This window comes from Tamandua tetradactyla, chromosome 4 (genome assembly GCF_023851605.1).
Source record: "Tamandua tetradactyla isolate mTamTet1 chromosome 4, mTamTet1.pri, whole genome shotgun sequence".
Classification (NCBI taxonomy): Eukaryota; Metazoa; Chordata; class Mammalia; order Pilosa; family Myrmecophagidae; genus Tamandua; species Tamandua tetradactyla.
Genome location: NC_135330.1, coordinates 183,189,129 through 183,204,670, shown reverse-complemented (window position 1 = coordinate 183,204,670; position 15,542 = coordinate 183,189,129).

The following is a 15,542-nucleotide window of genomic DNA, read 5'->3' as shown; positions in this document are numbered from 1 at the left end:
CACAGATAGAGAGACACCGATCTGCGGCAGTGAGAGGGGAAATGCTTCTCTGCCACAGACCACCTCTTCCTCCTAGCAGGACTCTGAGTTCTCAAGAAATTATGTAGCCATGAGAAATTGGTTAAATATTAATTTCATGAATGGCTAAACAAAATGTGGCATATACATTCAATGGAATATTTTTGTTTGTTTTTAAAATCTTACTAGAATGACTTTCAATTAATTGTGTTTGCTATCAATAAACAGTGGCAATTCATGGCACTTTATAATTTGTCCAGACAGGGTAAAGTTTATGAAATCAACATACGCCATTTTTTCCCCCAGCCCTCCTCCCTCTATCATTCTCACATTCAGCTAACAGATGCCATTTTAAAAAGGGTCTTCTATCAGAAATAATTTACCAAATTCAAGATAGTCCTTTTAGCAAAATCCAATACTATTTCCTCAGTACTTTAATAAATGGAATTTTCTTCTACCTGCATCCATTTCCCAGGGTTTATGAACTCATTCATATTCTCCATGTTTTGGAATCAAAGTTTCCTTAATTGTAAGGTAAAACGTGCTCCAAGCTCCTGAATTCCTACTTTCTTTTCACTGTTGGATCTGCACCTATGGAATCTGAGGAAATAATCCGCTGTCTGTGGAATGTGGCCACTTGCCTTCCCATAAACTGAGGATTCTGCGGAACTGGAGATGCACATATAACGGAATAGAACTCCGCTGTAAGCAGGAGTGCAGTTCTGATACTGCCCCAGCGTGGATGAACCAGGGAGGCATCGTGTTGAGTAAAATAAGTCAGACTCAGAAGGACAAATATCGCATGAACTCGCTTATATGAAATATCTAGAATATGCACATTTACCGAGACGGAAAGCAAAGGAGAGGTTACCAGGAATAGGGGTGAAAGCAGGGAATGGGGAGCTAAAGTTTAAGGGGCACAGAGTTTCTGTTTGGGGTGACAGAAGAGTTCTGGTCGTGGATGGCGGTGACGGTAACACGACACTGTGAGTGCGAATAACATCACTGAACTGTGTACCTGACAGTGGTTAAAACGGGAAATTTTAGAAAATAGAAATATATATGTTACTACATAATTAAAAAAAAACCATAGAACTGTTCAACACATAGTGTGAACCCTAATGTAAAAACTATGGTCGTCAGTTAATGATATAATTATAGTAATATTGGTTCATCAATTGTAACAAATACCACACTAATGCAAATGCTAATAATAGGGAAAACTGGGGGGCTTGTGTCTGGGGGTCTATAAGGGGGCTCTGTATTTTCTTTGTAATTTTTCTGTTAAACTACAATTGCTTTTAAAAAATAAAGCTTACAAAAATGACCAATTTCTAGCCTTCAGTTTCACACCTGATATTCTTAAGGGTTCTCATCCCAACTACACGGCATTGCACACGTTACAGTCTCAGTCCGTGAGTGAACTCATACACCACTGCGTACCCCACATTTCCAACACCCGTTCTTGAATAAGTCACCCTCTCAAAGGCTGCAACATGGCCCTCGTGTAGTTTCTTTCATTGCCTTCTGACTCCAAGCCAGTTTTCCAAGGACCACCCCAGTTCTTGGTGCCCCAAGGTAAGCCACCAGGAGAAGTGGGGAGCGGGCGTTCCTCGTTGGGTTCAGGTTGATGATTTCCGCCACCTCGTAGACCCGCACCGCCTCTTCGCCAAGCAAATAGCCCCTGCAGCTTAGTTCTGCAGATATATCCTGTAGGCGGCAGGCTCTGCTCACATCCTGTGACTGCCTTAAACCAGACCAGGTATTGGGATGTGTCCCCCACCCTGCTCCAAACAGATCAACTTTTCAACACATTCACAAGAAATAGATATTGTACTCATTTTTGAGGATAATACACACATAATATGCGTCCTCATCTCACAGCTCACAACTTTTGATTCCCTCAATTTTCATCTCTTCTTCGGGCTCCTGTTTCAGCCTCTAGTGTCCCCCAACGCACCCCCCCCACCCCCTGCTGAGCCCCTTCCCAGGCTGCTGCTAAACCTCCCCTCTGCGATCCAAGGCCAATCGCAGTCCCCCTCAGGGTGCACAGCCCACTCAGTACCTAGGAGGTGGCCCTGGAGCCAGCATGCTCTTCCGGGATGCACTGGGGCAGTGATTGAAAACTTCATTCTTCTCGCTTCTGCTGAGATAGAAAAGCTCTAGGCAGGGCAGCCAAGCTAAGGTCCAAAAAGGACAGGGAACCATAGCTTCCAAGGCCACACCTGTCCTTGATGGGAAAATGTCTTGATGTAGGAAACATTTACACCATCAGGGATTGAGACGTCAATTTTATATTTTGCTTGTTATTTTGGTCTCTTTCACTTAAAAGAGTTAATACAGGTCTGTGATCCTTTATCCAATTACATTACTACCTGAGCTTGAGTTCAGTGGCTGATACATAGCTCAATCAACATACTGAGTTAATTCTGGAAGGCAGGCAGGCATGCTGGACATAGTGACGCCACACCCAAGAATCTGATTTTGCAAACCAACACCTGAAAACTGACAACCAAGGACAGAGTTGGTGGGGCAAGAAGTATTTCATTCAAATAGCAACCTTGTGCTGACCCAATGAATAGCACAGTAACTATTGACACAGCTTAAATTTTTTCCAGTGTGACACCAAAACTTCTAGTATTTAAAAGCCTGTTACTTGTTCCAGAAAGCTTGTTCTGAGCCCTGTCTTTGTTATCACTGTCATTGCTGAATTGGTTGAAGATTAGAAGGCATAGTCATCAAATTAGCATGCCACAGCAATCAAGAGAAATTAAATGTGAGAGGCCACACTGCAGCAGTACTTCATGAGTTGCAATAAAGGGCAAAGGCCCCCTGGATATTTTATTTGGTTAAAATTTTCATTTACACCAGTACAGAAGTACCTTGTTTATTGCTCTCCACTCTAGCACTATACATCTCAAAAGGAATTTTTGTATTTTATATTTAAAAATGCTTTTCCTTACCAGTAAAGGATTTTCCTATTAAAGAACTATACTATTGATAGTATAGTTAATAAAAATTCCTCTCCTGGTAGACGGATAGAAAAACAGAGAGAATGCTCCTGTATACACGACTGTAGACCCTTGGCCAGCGAATCCCATATTGTGCATTCTCTAGTTGGATGACATGTGCCATGTTTACACTGCTTTGGTCTCTATTCTATCACAACAATCTTATTTTTCTTGCTAAAGACTGTTTGGTTCATAGACATACATTTGATTGTTTTACAACGAACAGAGCAACATGAGATTATTTTAATGGCTCAATATAGGCTTAATGTAAAAATGTGAGTTTTCTAGTGGCAGGCAACCATGCAGTATATGAAGGTGTGACTACTTCCACAGTTAGAAAAAAATTTTAAAGACCGTAGAGAAAACACAAACATCAGTCATTTTGACTGACACTAATTATTGCCTTCTGTTGCAGAGACCATCAGCTGTTATTCTTCTATTTTTCATTTCTTCTGTGGTAATACACATTTTAGTTGGGCCTATGGTTGCCCAGAATAAACACTACATTTCCCAGCCCTCCTTGGAGCTCTCTGTGTTACTAAGTGCTGGCCAATGATATACAAGTAGGAGTGTTATTGGGCAGTTTTAAGAGATCCTCTTAAAGCTTCTGCTGTACTTCCTCTCCAGCCCCACCTCTGTGCCCCTGCCTGGAATACCAACGCTACCATATTGGACCCTGGAAATGGTGGGGAGATAAAGAAAGATCCTGGTTTTCCGAGGACATCATGGAACAGATCTACATCCAAACCCTGGACTGCTTATGTGCAAACTTCATTCGTCATCATTTTGTGCTTTCTGTTAACTTGCTGCTAAACTTCTCCTAAGACATCTACTCAACATGCAAAACAGTGAAACAAGCCTTCTTAGCTGCTTCTCTTCCAATCAGAAATAATGGAGGCCAGAAGACAGCGGACTGAGAGCTTTAAAGTGCTTGAAAAGCCTAGAAAGCTGTACACAGTCAAAATACTATTCAAAAACGAAGGCTGCAGGCCAGTTGTGCTCCGGGTGGAGCCGCCCAGCGCCCTCTCCTGTCCTGGAGTCTGGTCCCCGGGGGGTCTGGGGTCTGGGGACCGTCAAGGTCTCCTGCCGAGGGGAGTGGGCGGGACCCCGCGCCGCACGCGGTGGCATCAGGAGGTACCTGTCCTACCTCTGCCGCCAACAGGTGGTGGGGGGCTGGGGGCGCGGCTCCAAGCATCGGGGCACCAGCACTAACGCTCCCGAACAAGTAGTAGAGCTTGTTCTCCCAGCTGGTGTATCCTCTGGCATTTGTTATGGTCGGGCCAGGGTTGGAAGCGGACATGCCCATAAGGTGGTGATGAGCATAGGATGGAAGCCACACTACAAAACTATGAAAAAGTCCCTGGAAACGCACATCCTGCGTACCTTCAAAGAGGGCGTCTGTGGGGAAGTCCTCAGTGAGACCACCGGCGGTGTGTCTGAAAGCTGCGGGAATGCAACATACCAGCAATGGAACGGCTTTTAAAAAGGGAATTTATTAAGTTGCAAGTTTACAGTTCTAAGGCTGTGAAAATGTCCAAATTAAGGCATTCAAAGAAAGGGCCTAAAGTTCAAGGTTTCTCTCTCAGCCGGGAGGGCACATGTCCTACTCAGCTAGTTTTCCCTTCTCATATCATAAGACGCCCCCAGGGGAGCTTCCTTCCGAGGTCTCTGGCTGTGTGGGCTCTGTTGTTTCTAAGCCATTCCAAAAATGGTTCCCTCTTAAAGGGCTCCAGTAAGCAACCTCAACTTGAATGGGTGGAGACGCATCTCCATGGAAAAAAACATCTCATCAAAAGTTACCGCCCATAATTGGGTGGATCACATCTCCATGGAAACAATAAAAAAGCTCCCACCCAGCAATATTGAATAAGGACTAAAGAACTTGGCTTTTCTGGGGGCCACCACAGATTCACACCAGCACACGTGGCTACCTCAGATCTGAAAAGAGCTTTGGTTCTTTAGAGTCACTTATTTCAGCAATTCAGGTTGATATTGAGTAAGCTAAGAAACAACTAGAATTACCAGGACATTTGAAACTCAAAGACAATTTCTTTTCAGGTTCCTAAAATCGAAATAATAAACAGTCACTGCTGAAAAGTCCTATTATTTAATTATTCACTGTTTTTCTAGTATTTCACTGCTCAAACCACACAGTCTCATGTTGGCTATATTTAAAAAAATCAATCATTTTCCTAGACCTATGAATTCGTTTAAACAGTACAATGCAGCTACTGTATTTATGCTTCAACTGTTAAAATAACCCATCATGCCACAGTACCAAAAATATTTCATTTAAAAATCAAGATTATTTTTATGTAATACATTGATCAAAAACTCTTGCGGGCGGTGCGGCGGTGGCTCAGTGGCAGAGTTCGCGCCTGCCATGCCAGAGACTCAGGTTCGATTCCCGGTGCCTGCCCGTGCCAAACAAACAAACAAAAAAGAACCCGACCACATAGAAGATGGTAGCAGCCGCTGACTTCCTGACTGGTGCATCTCCATACTCTCCATCCCCCTTCATCTACTTATATCCAGGCACACGAGGCCGGTCAAGGCGGACTGTCCCGGCAGGACTTTGTTGAAGCTTCTCTCTGGGCCAGGTTAAGCTCTGAGCATTGATTTTCCCAGCAGGCTATGGTATATTACCATCTTGCAAATTACTCTTGCAAACTTTTCTGAAATGTATCATTACACAGGTCTTAAGTTTCTTATGGTGGAAACAAAACATATATGAGTATGAGTGAAAGGCATATCACTAGTCTGAGGTGAGACGTGATTCTCATGGTAAAATAGGAGCATATGTGTATGTACTTGTATAGCATGTGCTGCTAAACAGAGCAGACTTGTAGAAGTAAATGCGTTAGAGGTTTAGTAGTCTAATATAAACCTAAAAGGAAAAATCCAGACTTTTATTTTTGATCATTGCATGTTGATTTTTTGCATTAATATATTGTATTATGGACATGCAGACTTGTGAAATTTCATTTGAGTCATTTCCTTCTCTGTTCCATTTTTGCATAGATGTGTCTCAATTCTAAATGATCTTGATTTCCTCCTTCCACCATTTTTTTCGTTTGTATTTTAAGACAGAAAAATGAGTGTTTTTCAAATCTGTAGTTCTGATTTTTGTGTTGGATAACACTTTTCTCCATTTTAAAAGAAAATAGTCATGCTCTTCAACATTTTAATTGATTGGTCCTTTTTTCCTTTAAATGATTGTCGATGTCAAGGTTTTTTCCCGTTTAGATTAGCTGACAACTGTACATTTACAAGAGATTAACTCTATCTTTACCATTTCATCCTTTCACTATATGAATAGTGATTGCCATGCATATCTGCATTGAACTTTTAGAAAAAAAAAACTTCTCTAGGTTTCTTCAAGATTTAATTGAACATGTAGCAGTTCATTTATATATACTAGTTTCTTAAAGAACACAAAATTCCCCTCCTCTGAAAATATTTAAGAGCCAATTAAACTATGAAAGAGCTTGAAAGTTATTTTTCCATGTAATCATGTGTTTGAAAAAAATTTAAACCCTGTAGTTGTGTAGGTTCAGTGCCAGTCTAAAGACTTCTTGTAACTTGGGGAGAAGCATAAATAATAGTGTTCTAGTTAAATAATCTTCGTCTCATACACCTTTCTTTCTTTTATGTGATTTTTGACTATTTGAGCCTTTTTGTTTATGTTGGCAGAAATTTGAAATTGATATTTGGCAAATTAAAGTTAAGATATTTGGAGATTGCTTTGGGCCTCTGAAATAGTACATTGCATCATTTTTCACTTCAGCACTGAATTTTCTGGAAAGGAGGTACAGTATATAGAAGGCGTGCTAGTTTGCAGTCTGCTGAAATGCGATATACCAGAATTCAAGTTACAAGTTTAAAGTTCCAAGGAACTGAAAGTGTCCAAATTAAGTCACCAACAAGAGGTTACGTTCACTCAAGAGAGGCCAATCATCTGGAACACCTCTGTCAGCTGGGAAGTCACATGGTTGGCATCTGCTGGTCCCTTGCTCCTGGGCTCTGTTGCTTTCAGCCTCTGTTCCTGTGGGGGTTCCTCACTTTGCTTCCCCACGGCTGGCTTTCAAGTCTTGGCTTCCCTTGGCTCTCTCCAGGCTGGATTAACATCTCATGGGCTCCAATCTGCTGGGCTCCAAGCATCTCCAAACACACGTTTCTGTTCTCTACATGTCTGCATCTGTGTCAGCTCTGCGGCAACGTTTCTGTCAGCTCTGAGGCTTCTGCTGTTTCTGAGTCTTTCCAAAATGTTCCTTTTTTAAAAGGATTCCAGTAATCTAATCAAGGCCCATCTGGAATGGGTGGCATCATATCTCCATCTAATCAAAGGTTTATACCCACAATTGGGCACGACACTTCTCCATGGAGATAATCTAATCAGGTTTCCAGCCTACAGCGCTGAATAGGGATTAAAAGAAATGATGGCTCCAAGATTGGATCGGGATTAAAACATGGCTTTTCTAGAGTACATAATACTTTCCAACTGGCACACAAGGTAATTTAAAAGATGAAAACAACTCATTATAAATCCGTTTTCACTAATCTGCATACATGAATTAGAATAAAGTAATAGCAAAACATCTAAAAGTCACATTGGATTGGGGTAAACAGATAAATTCAGTTGGTTTTTTATTTTTTAAATGAAACTTTATTGAAATATAAATATATTCACATACCGTATAATCATCCAAATTGTACAGTCAATGGTTCATGTATCATATACCCATTCATCATCACAATAGATTTTTGAACATTTTCATTATTCTCAAAAAATAAGAATAAGAATAGAAGTAAAAATAAAAAAGAACACCCAAAACATCCCATACCTTCTCTCCCATCCCTACCCTCCCCACCTATTTATTTGTTCTCTTGTTTTTCCTGATGCATTTGTTCATACACTGGGTAAAGGAAGTGTCAGTCATAAGGTTTTCATAATCACTTGGCGTAGTGGTTTGCTAAAGCTGCCAGAATGCATTATACTAGAAAAGGAACAGCAAGATATTAGAAATGGAACAGAAAGGGAATTTAAAGTTTTAAAGCCATGAAAATGTTCAAATTAAGGCACAAGGAGGAGGTTACCTTCACTCAAGAAAGGCTGATGCCATCCGGAACAGTTTTGTCAGCTGGGAAGGCACGTGGTTGGCATCTGCTGGTCCCCTGCTCCTGGGTTCCATCACTTTCAGCCTCTGATTCCTGTAGGGGTTCCTCACTTGGCTTCTTCAGGGCTGGGTTTCACCTCTTGGCTTCCGTTGGCTCTCTCCAGGTTCTGGCTGGTGTCTGCATCATAGGGGAAGGCACATGACAGCATCTGCTGGGCTCTGCATCCAAACACCTGCTCTAGGCATCTCTGTCAGTTCTGAAGCAACTGTCTCCTGGGCTTCTGTATTTCCAAATCAGTGTGTCTGCATCTGGGTTTCTCCAAAATGTTTTTCCTTTTAAAGGACTCTAGTGAACTAATCAAGACGCACCTTGAATGGGTAGTCACATCTCCACCTAATCAAAAGGCTACACCATAATTGGGTGTGTCACATCTCCATGGAAACAATCCAATTAAAGTGTCCCACCCTAAACAATAGGTCTTACTCCACAAGATTGGATCAGGGTTAAAACATTCATTACGTTAAAGAGCAATGCTTCAAATCAGCAGGAATGACTCTAAATGAGAGGTCCACTTCGCAGAGGAGCCACTAAAGAGCATGGTGCCCAGCAAAAGAGCCCTGAGATCCACAGGAGAATTGACATTTTCCCAAGTGCCTGAGGAAGCATACACACATAACAGGAGAAGAGAGAGGCTTTAAAGAAGAAACTCAAAAGGAAGATAAAAATTGAAGGTGTGATTCTGCTGATCTTCGACACGACGTTGGGGGGATTCCAAGGGCTCCAGGGAATACAGTGGATCAAGAAAGCAGGAAAGGACTCCAAAGATGATAAGAAATACACATCTTCCAGAGATGAGAATAAATATAAAAAGCAGAGAGCGAGATCATTCTTGATTATCATCCTCTTCAGCTTCACCTTCTCAAGAAGAAAGGGAAAGTAAGAATGAGAGGAGAAGATAAAACACACCATGAGCTGAAAGAATATTCAGGCTTTGCAGATGTTAGCTGACTGTGAGGAAACTTTTTTTTTTATTAATTAAAAAAAATTAACAAACAAAACATTTAGAAATCATTCCATTCTACATATATAATCAGTAATTCTTAATATCATCACATAGTTGCATATTCATCATTTCTTAGTACATTTGCATCGATTTAGAAAAAGAAATAAAAAGACAACGGAAAAAGAAATAAAATGATAATAGAGAAAAAAAAAACTATACGTACCATACCCCTTACCCCTCGCTTTCATTTACCACTATTTCAAACTGAATTTATTTTAACATTTGTTCCCCCTATTATTTATTTTTATTCCATATGTTCTACTCTTCTGTTGATATAGTAGCTAAAAGGAGCATCAGACATAAGGTTTTCACATTCACAGAGTCTCATTGTGAAAGCTATATCATTGTTCAATCATCATCAAGAAACATGGCTGCTGGAACACAGCACTACATTTTCAGGCAATTCCCTCCAGCCTCTCCACTACATCTTGAACAACAAGGTGATATCTACTTAATGCGTAAGAATAACCTCCAGGATAACCTCTCAACTCTGTTTGGAATCTCTCAGCCATTGACACTTTGTCTCATTTTACTCTTCCCCCTTTTGGTCGAGAAGGTTCTCTCAGTCTCTTGATGTTAATTCTCAGCTCATTCTAGGGTTTTTCTCAGTCCTTTGATGCTGAGTCTCAGCTCATTCCAGGATCTTTGTCCCACATTGCCAGGAAGGTCCACACCCCTAGGAGTCATGTCCCACGCAGAGATGGGGAGGGTAGTGAGACTGCTCATCATATTGGTTGGAGAGAGGGGCCACATCTGAGCAACAAAAGAGGCTCTCTTGGGGGTGACTCTTAGGCCTAAATTTTAAGTAGACTTGACCTATCTTTTGTGGGGTTGAGGGAAACTTTTTTTTTTTTAATTAGAGGCAGAAGAAGAGCCAGAGGAGTTTTTTGCTGGGACAAATACGGGTCCCAACAACTCAAACACTGCTTTTCAAGAGTCTGAAGGAAAAATGGGATCCAGAATATACCCCAAAGAGCAAGAAGTACTTCTTGCATGATGACAGAGATGACGGTGTGGATTGTTGGGCCCAGAGAGGAAAAGGTTGTGGTACTTTTCAATGTGGTAGAAGGTGCTTGAATTTAAAAAACATCAGGTAGCAGTCCAAAATGGACTCATGACCAATTGCAAGGGGATGGGATTGTTGAATATGAAAAAGAGCTCATGGAAAATAATGAAGAAAAGAAGGACAGATGCAAAGAAGAAAAGGAAGAGTAAATCTGAAGTAAGATTGTAACAGAGTAGAACTTGTACCCACCATTTTTAAATGTGATTTTTGTATTCAGATAAGAATGTGATCATTTTATTTGTTTTATTGTTTGCACAAAGTCTATAGAAATTTTGTTTGAAGTTGTCAAATACCTTGAAAAGCAGTTGACTATCTGTTGAAAATTGTACTGAAATAAAGTAGAAACATAGGTACCATATTTGTAACTATCAACTTCAAAAAAAACTTCTCTTTTTTGTTACAAGCATTGTAACTCTGCTTTGTCTCTAAGACATGGTCAAGTACAGCTCTGCAAAAGTTCTGATTCTCAAACCTCCCTGTTTATCAATGTTTTAATCTGAAGTAAACTTTAGCTCTACATACAACTCTAAATAGAAATTGTTTATAGAGACCACACTAATTATTTTAACAGCATACAGCTGTTTAACATTTTTTTTTCCTAATTCAAACCCACTACATCAAGGGGAGACTAATTTTTGAAGTACCACAGAACAATTTGTTACTTTGTTAAACTAAGCTAGTTTAACATTTCAACAAGTGTTTAAGAATTTAAAAAAACAAATACTTTGCCAACAGCTAAAAAATACAAGCTATTGAAAGTTAGATTGGAAAATCTGAGGAATTTTTTTTCTTTTAGATTTCAAGAAAATTAAAAGACTTTTGCTTGATGAGATATCCTGTCAAGAAGATGGAAATACTGGATACAGATTGGAAAAAAATACATGCAAACCACATATCTGACAAAGGTCTTTTATCTAGTATAATTAACTAGATACAGTTAACTTTGAAAACTCAACAGTAAAAAGCACATAATCTACTGAGAATATGGGCAAATGGTGCAAAGAGGCATTTTACTGGAAAGGATCTATAGATGGAAAGCAAGCCCATGAAAAGATGCTTGACATCCTAACTGTTAGGGAAATGCAAAATAAGTCCACAATGAGATATCACTGCACACCTGTTAGAACAGCTACAACTTAGAAATAGTTTGGCAGTTTCTTTAAAAACTAAACCTACACTCACCCTACAACCGAGCAATTGCACTCCGGGGCACTTGTTCCAGAGAAATGAAAACTGAACGTTCACATGAACACCTGTACAGGAATGTTCACAGAAGCTTTATTTGTAATATCGCCAACTTGGAAACAACCAAAATATCATTCAATAGGTGAATGGTTAAACACACTTTGGCACACCTCTTCCAAGCAACACTACTTAGCAATGAAAAGGAACCCACTATCCATACCCAGAGCCACTCAGATCACAGGGAGGCTGTGCTGAGTGAATAAAAGACCATCTAAAAAGGCTAAACACCACGTGATTCCATTTATACGAGATTAATAACACTCCTGAAATGACAAAATCATAGAGATGGCCGATCAGTGTTTTCCAAGAGTTAAGGATGGTGGCAGGAGAGGGGAGTTGGATTTTAAGCTGCAGCAAAAGAAGCCCTTCGTGGAGCTAGACTAGCTCTGCCTCCTGGTTGGGGGAGGTGACAGGAAGGTGCACATGACAAAATGGCATAGAACTGTGCACACATGGTGCACCAGTGCCACTTCCCTGGTTTTGATAGTGTACTTATAATCGTGTAAGATGTAGCCATTGGGAGAAACCGGGTAAAGGGATCCTGGGAAATTCTCTGTAGTATTTTTGCAACCTCTTGTGAATCTATATTTCAAAACAAAAAGTAAAAAAAAAAAAAAAAAAATTAAACAATATACTTCTAAATGTTGGTGACTCAAAGAAGAAAATCACAAGGGAAATTAGGAAACATTCTGAACTGACTCGTAATGAAAATACATTTCAAAATTAGTGGAATGTAACTAACAGTGCTTAGAAGGATATTAGAAAGGTAATGAGGAAGATCTGTCAACTCAGTGGGCACAAATGATTTACAGAAAAAAAAAGTGTCCACAGGCACAATTAACTTGCCATCTGGAAAACATTTTTGAGCCCTGCCTCACCCTATGTACAAAATAAATTTCAGATGGGTTAAAGATAGTGTGTTAAAAGAAAAAAAGAAAGCGTATGTGGTGACTTCCTTGTAAAGAGTACAGTATGTAAAGGAGAAAAAGAAAAATTTGCAGTGGAGGAATTGACAGAACGGACCCGAGGAGGCAGCGAATTCACAGGTCAGTGCTGAGTCACGCTGCCCACAGGCGCGCTGCAGGGATGGAAAGGGCACGTCACCTCTCTGTCTTTCTGCCAAGACCTCACCACCCCAGGCTGACCAAGAGAAAAAAATCAGACAAATCCCAGTTGAGGAGTGAGTACTTAATACTCATAAATATGTGAAGGTCAGGGGTACGAGGGTTGTTCAGTGGTAGAATTCTCCCCTGCCATGCTGGAGATGCAGGTTCGAGTCCCGGCCCTTGCGCTCCCCCCACCCCTCCACATGGCCAAAAAAAAGAAAAGAAAAAATTCAACAAATGGCGCTGCAGTAACAGGATACTCAGTGGAAAAAGAGTGAATTGTCACCCCTGCCACACATACAAAAAGAAAAAAAAAGTCAGGGTCATTAAAAACAAGGAAAGTCTGAGAAACTGCCAGGAGGAGCCTAAGGACACCTGATAACTAAAATGATGTGGGATCCTGGATGGGTTCTTAGGACAGAAAAAAAAGGGCATTAGGTAAAAACTGAGGAAATGGAATAAAGTCTGGACTTTAGTGAATGATAATGTATCAATATCAGTTCATTGGTTGTCACAAATGTATCATATACTAATGTAAGATCATAATAAGGAAAAGGCGGTGTGTGATATATAAGAACTGTGGACTTAGCTGCAATTTTGCTGTAAATCTAAAACCATTCTAAAATAAAGTTTACTAAACAATAGGTTAAATATCCTAAAAGAATATATGGGCAGACCTTATTTTATTGTGCTTTGCTTAATTTCACTTTGCAGCTATTGTGTTTTTACAAATTGAAGATTTGGGGCACCCTGTGTTAAGCAGATTTATCACTGCCATTTTTCCAGCTGCATGTGCTTACTCAATGTCTCTGTATCACGTTTTGGGAATTCTCACAATATTTCAAACTTCTTCATTATTGTCTATCTGTTACGGTGATCTGTGGTCAGTGACCTTAGATATTACTATTGTAATTATTTTGGGGTACCACTAACCACACCTGTGTGAGACAGCCAACTTCATCAATTAATGGAGAAGTGTTTGTTTGACTGCTGCACTGATGGCCCTTCCCCCTTCTCTCTCCCTCTCCTCAGGCCTCCCTATTCTCTGAGGCACAGCAAAATTGAAATTAGGCCAATTAATAACCCTACGATGGCCTTTAAATGTTTAAGTGAAAGGAAGAGTCCCCTACCTCCCACTTGAAATCAAAAGCCAGAAAAAAAGTGAAAAGGGCAAGCTGAAAGCCAGAGAAGCTGAAAGCGAAGCCTCTTCTCCTAAACAGCTGGTCCCCTTATGAATGCAAAGGAAAAGTTCTTGAAGGAAATTAAGAGTGCTACTCCAGTGACACAGGAGTGATAAGAAAGCGAAACAAACTTTATTGCTGATAGAGAAAATGTTAGTGGTCTGGATGGAAGATCAAATCAGCCACAACATTCCCTTACACCAAGGCGTAATCCAGAGCAAGGCCCTAACTCTCTTCAATTCTATGAAGGCCGAGAGGTGAGGAACCTGCAGGGGAGAAGTCTGAAGCTAACAGACGCCATCTCCATAACATGAAGTTAGAGATAAAGCAGGGAGTGCCTGATGTAGAAGCTGCAGCAAGTTATTTAGAAAATCTAGTTAAGATAATTGATGAAGGTGGTTACACTAAACAACAGCTTTTGAATGTAGAAGAAACAGCCTTCTATTGGAAGAAGATGCGATTTAGGACTTTCATGGCTAGAAAGAAGTCAATGCTTGGCTTCAAAGGACAAGCTGACTCTTCTGCTAGGAGCTAATGCAGCTGGTAACTTTAAATTAAAGACAATGCTAATTTACCATTTCAAAAATCCTAGGGCACTTAAGAATTATGCTAAATTGTTTACTGATTATTTTAAGCTCACTGTTGAGACGTCCTACTCAGAAAAAATGAGTCCGTTCAAAATATGAATGCTCATTGACAATGCACTTGGTCATCCGAGAGTTCTGATGGAGATGTACAATGAGATTAATATTGTTTTCATGCCTGCTAACACAGCATCCATTCTGCAGCTCATGGATCAAGGACCCATCTCAACTTTGAAGTCTTATTATTGACAAAATATATTTTGTAAGGGTATAGCTGCCACAGATAGTGATTCCTCTGATGGATCTGGACAAAGTCAATTGAAACCTTCTAGAAAGGATTCACCAGTCTAGATACCATTAAGAACATTTGTGATTCATGGAAGGAGGTCAAAATATTAATATTAACAGGAATTTGGAGGAAGTTGATTCCAATTCTCATGGATAACTTTGAGGGGTTCAAGACTTCAATGGAGGAAGTAACTGCAGATGTGGTGGAAACAGCAAGAGAACTAGAATTGGAAGAGCCTAAAGATGGCTGCAATCTCATGATAAAACTTAAATGGATGAGGAGTTGCTTCTTATGGATGAGCAAAAAAAAAAAAAAAGTGGTTTCTTGAGATGGAATCTACTTCTGGTGAAGATGCTGTGAACATTGTTGAAATGATAACAAGAGATTTAGAATGTTACAAAAACTTAATTGCTAAAGCAGCAGCAGGATTTGAGAGGACTGACTTCAATTTTGAAAAAAGTTCTGTGGTGGGTAAAATGCTATCAAGTAGTGTGGCATGGCACAGAGAAATCTTTCACGAAAGAGTCAACCAATGTAGCAAACTGCATCGTTGTCTTATTTTAAGAAATTGCCGCAGCCGCCCCAACCTTCCGCAACCACCACCTGTCCAGTCAGCAGCCATCAACATGGAGGGAAGAGCCTCCACCAGCAAAAAGAGCATGACTCACTGAAGCCTCAGATGATGGTTAGCATTTTTTAGCAATAAAGTATTTTTAAATTCAGGCATGTACATTTACATTGGTTTTTAGACATACTGCTATTGCATCCTAAATAGACTACCGTATAGTATAAACATAACTTTTATATGCACGGGGAAACCAAAAAAATCACGACTCGCTTTATTGTAATATTCTCTTTTAT